Here is a 5,306-nt window from a genome sequence, read left to right on the forward strand (position 1 = left end):
AAAGCAAGGAATAAGAACAGATGGAAGGAGATGTGATAGGCCCTTTACTAGGAGAGACATTTGAAGCTGTATGCTGTGGGGAAGAGAGAAGAAGAAGAGGTTAAAGATACAAGAAGAGGCTCTCATTGGGGCAGAGGTCCTGGGACACAGGGTTGGGTGAGACCTGAGGGGGTACCTCTTCTACTGAGGCCTGAATGGGGAAGATGCAGACAAATTAGTCAGGAATAAGGAAGTGGAGCGATTCTTGCCTTATGTCTGCTATTTTCCCTAAAGGAGAAACAAGTGAGGTTCTCTGCTGGGCATCTGAGGTGAAACTTGAGAAAAGTGTGACGCTTTAAAGTTGCTACTAAGGAAAGAGGAAGGAGCTCACATATTATTTCTCCTCCCATACCCGCTCCTTATCCATATTCCTCTGATCCATGATTGGCACCAGGGATCCAAAACAGGAATCTGGAAATTATCCCCCCATTCCCATTGCTCAATACTAGTGAAGTTCTCATAGTTCAACCCCCTAAATATCCCTTGAACCAATCTTCTCTTCATCTCCTCTCCATCTTCTTGCCTGGATTGCTGCAATAGATACTGAACTTGTCTCTCTAGGCTAATTTGTTTCCTCCTGCCCCACAATCCATCCAACATATTGTTGCCAGATCCATCTCTCAAAAATCCAATTAGCGATTTTGCCACACCTCCATTTAAAATACATCAAGGTCTTCAATGGCTTTTAGGATAAAATTCAAATTCTACTACAGGATATATAAGGTACTTTTTGATTTGGTCGTTTTACCTTTTCAACTTTATTTCCCCCTTCATTTTCCCCTTCCTTTCCTCCCTCCCTCCCTCCCTCCCTCCCTTCCTTCCTTCCTTCCTTCCTTCCTTCCTTCCTTCCTTCCTTCCTTCCTTCCTTCTCTTCCTCCCCTCCTTCCACAAGTGCCAATAATTTGCTGGGAACTGTGTAGGCTAAGCGCTAGGGAAATAAAACACAAAAATCTAGACATGGTATCTGTGCAAGAGCAACTTACGATCTTGTGAGGAAAATAGACACAAATAAGTTTGATAAATGTTATAGGCATCACATCATGCACAGGGTGCAGTGAGTACACAAAGGAATGTGTCAGATCTCTGAGGCAGCGATTGGGCAGGGAGAAGGCAGAAGTTTCATACAGGATCTGACCCTTGAACTGGATATTGAAAGATAGGTAGTTTATGTTGTTTGTTTGTTTTTGGTGAAGATGAAGAACGGTTTTTCAAATAGAGGCATTAATATGAGCAAAGGTATGGAGGTGCGCGACAGCTAGTGGTATTTGGTTTGCCTATAGAACAGTGCAAGACCGTGTGTGTGTGTGTGTGTGTGTGTGTGTATTGGGGGCTGGGAGAGTGTGTGCGTGCGTGTGTGTATGTGTGTGTATGTGTGTGTGAGTGTATATGTGTGTGTGAGTGTGTATGTGTGTGTATGTGTGTGTGAGTGTATATGTGTGTGTGAGTGTGTATGTGTGTGTATGTGTGTGTGAGTGTATATGTGTGTGTGAGTGTGTATGTGTGTGTATGTGTGTGTGAGTGTATATGTGTGTGTGAGTGTGTATGTGTGTGTATGTGTGTGTGAGTGTATATGTGTGTGTGAGTGTGTATGTGTGTGTATGTGTGTGTGAGTGTATATGTGTGTGTGAGTGTGTATGTGTGTGTATGTGTGTGTGAGTGTATATGTGTGTGTGAGTGTGTATGTGTGTGTATGTGTGTGTGTGTGTGTGTGTGGGGGTAGGGCAGTAGAGGAGAGTGTGGTTGTAAAAAAAGACTGGAAAAGGAGACATGTCAGGTGGTGGAGTCCCAGGCTCTACCCTGAAGGCCATGGGAAATAACTGACAGGTTTCGATGGGAGAGTCACATAATTAGGTTTGGATTTAAAAAGATTTGTTTGACTAAAACGTGGAGGGTGGGTTGGAGGGATACAAGATCCTGGAGGCAGTGAAGCCATTTTGAAAGTCGTTATTTGGAGGAGATATAAGGGCCTAATACTGAACTAAGGGAAGAAACTGGGATGTTTTAGAAATATTAAGGAGAAATATTAAATATGTTCTACAGCAGTGCTTTTCAAAGTGTGGTTCCTGAACTGGTCGCAGTTTGTGAACTGTTTGTTACAGTCTGTTATGAGATAAATGCAGAAATTGAGAGTAAGAATTTAGAAACGTTTGTAGTAATTTCAAAGAGTAATTTTATAACTGCTAAATCTAATAATGAAAAAAATTAGAGTGGTTATATGTAAACCTTTGCTTTTTATGTAATTTTCTTACTAACTCATTTTAATTGTATTCTATAAAAGCTTTGGAGCACAAATGGACCTCACTGCAGTGGGTTGAGAAGCACTCGTCTGTGTGCCGTGGTGACTGAGCGAATATGGGGGTGAATGGAAGGAAGGAGTGTAGATGACTCTGGCTTTGAAGCTGGGTGGGGTAGTTACAGAAAAGTACAGAAACAGCCCAGAAACAGCCATTTTTTGAAATACAGTAACTTTCACTTTCCTATTGCTTTGGATTATAGTCATTTTTTAAAAGATATATTTGGGAAAACATGTCATAATCTTTTATGCCTCTATGTTTTTGTTTGCACCATTTTTTTTTCCTACCAGAAACACTCCTTACTCCCTTCTTCACTTGGCTAACACAATATAAAACAAACATTGTAAAAGCAATTTATGTTTTGCTGAATGCCTTACATTCATTATTTCACTTAATCCTCACAATGATTCTATGGAGAAGAGGGTCTCATTTTGTTGATGAGAAAACGGAGGTTTAAAGAGGTTAAGTACTTGTTCAAGATTATTTAGCTAATAAACGGATGGAGTTGGGTTTTGAACCCAAGAAGAAATGAGATTTAAGAACTCATGTGCTTACCATGAAAGCATATTGCCTCATCAAGACTCACCTCTGCTGTTGTCTCTTACAGGAAGCCTTCCCTTATGGTGCATCTCCTGCATTCCCACAAAGCACATGCGTACACCTCTCTTCACCATGCCTTGCCCTATTACAAGCATCTGTTTATTTGCTGCTTCCTTTTCTCTCCTAAACTGTGGGCTCCTTAAGGGTGGGAAGGGTTCCTTACACCTCTAATTCCTCAATCCAGAGCACAGTGCCAATATTCAAAAAAAGGAGCTTGGAGTGTCGGTTGAATAAACGGAGGTATGAGAAAACATGGTGTATTATTGGAGGGACATTGGATGTGGCCAGAAAATAGAGCATATGGGCTAAACCTGAGCCAGCAGATTGAACAGATTGTGAGGACAACAGTATATGCTGGATTTAGGAATCTGCAGTCACAAAGTCCTTTTTCCTTTTCACATCCATGAATATTATACTTTTCAATGCAATAAATTCCGCACTGGGAGACACCAACCAGTACTGTACGAGTACATGCTTAACAGTCGCCTCCTTCCTCTTTCCTCTCCAAAAAACTTTGCTTTGATGTTTTTTGTTTTGTTTGTTTGTTTGTTTTAATTTCCACAATGTACATGCTCCTGTCATGGCCAATTTCAAGCTACCAATGGGAGGTTACTAAACATGGATGTGGGAAGAGATGCACAGTATCATGTCATTTTAAAGTATTTCTACCACACAGTTACAACAGATGGAAATGACCTGGAGAGTAAAATAGTTAAGAAGTAATGACCTGAATGTTTCTTATCTTTGTTTTCAATATGTCTTTCATTGACACCACCATCCCTGCAAAGACTGTTTTTTTGACCTGAATATTCGTTTCTCTCTGATGCTTTCTGAGTCAGAGTTGACTGAGTCGTACAAGTTCTGCACTGTATGATGGAGCACCAGTTGCTTGGACCATCACATGCTACATTACTGTATATTGCTTACCTGTCCTACTATGGCTTGAATATGTGTCCTGGCGTTTGGATTGGCTTTGCCTCTATTGCAGGGTTTTTTTTATTTACCTTTGGACTCAAGATTCTTTTTGCTTTAATAACCGATACCTGGCCTTATTCCATGATCTGATTACGGGGCTGTCTGGCCAACCACAACTGAAATCCAAGTGCTGGTAAATAGCAATATAAAAAAATGAGCTGATTTAAGCAGATATTTATATTTTAGTGTTATCGATATCTACCAATATCTGCAAAGACCATGGTTGCTTTATTTCTAAACAATTCCTGAAGATTCAAGACTGCTGAGAGTTTTGAAGGGTGCCTAGGTTTAAAAAATGGAGCAAATGAATTAAACAAATGGCAGTTCTTCTCTAGCTGTCAGTTCAAAGAGGGTTCAGAGGCGACTGAGTGAACATGGGAGTCTTTTCTAGATTGAGTTTTCCTTGTTAGCCTATAGGAAGGACATATGGGATAGATCTAGGGGCTAAGCATTAGGCGTTTTTGAAATAAAATACACTATACTTATGTGTAGTCTTCTACTAATTTGCTATTTGAACCTAATAAAGTCAAGGTTCTTCATTAAGAAAGGGGGCTTGGCATTAGTCTTAATGTTCAATAGATGTTAACCGGTAACCTAATATTGATACAAAACTAATGTTAATATATTTCAGCCTTGAATATTCTTGAATGATTAGAAAACAATGTGAGAAATATTACAAAGGAAAACAGCATGTTAAAAAATTCAGTTGGTTCTCTCAATGGGAATAAAAACCTTTAGTTGCTCATTTAGGACACATGATGTTGGTTGAGGGTAAAAAATTGCCCTTGTGCCTCAGGCTTCATTGATGCTCTGTCCATTGAGAGGTGACTGCGCTGTTCCCAGTTCAGGAAAAGGCTTCTGAGCTTATCACTGAACAGAGGGAATCTTTATTAACTTAAAGATTGCTGAATTTTTCCCCACACTCCAGGAGAGCAGTTGTGTTTAATGACATAGTGAAAATCTGCATGAGAACAGGAAGCTGGTTTTCTGAAGATCAGTTTCTATCTCGGACTCTTTCCATAGAAGGAGAATTACCTTAGATCTTTTCCTGGACAAAGTAGGGCTAGAAACGGATATTCTAAAAAATAAATAAGCAATTGACTAAGTTAGAGAGCTCTCTGAGTCTGACCTTCTGGTCCAAGGAAATGATGCCGATCAGGGCCTACTTCCTGGGCACGTGGTCCTTGCCCAGGAGGGGTTTCACTCTTGGCTCCATGCTGTTGCCACCATGAAATTCTTAATAATTTTTGAGTAAGGAGCCCGACGTTTTCATTTTTCATGAAATGATATAGCCAGTTCTGATGGCAAAAGGGGTAGAAATGGTTGCCATAGAGTTTCTTCCTTCCTTCCTTCCTTCCTTCCTTCCTTCCTTCCTTCCTTCCTTCCTTCCTTCCTTCT

This window comes from Myotis davidii, unplaced genomic scaffold, assembly GCF_000327345.1.
Source record: "Myotis davidii unplaced genomic scaffold, ASM32734v1 scaffold982, whole genome shotgun sequence".
In the NCBI taxonomy this organism is placed as follows: domain Eukaryota; kingdom Metazoa; phylum Chordata; class Mammalia; order Chiroptera; family Vespertilionidae; genus Myotis; species Myotis davidii.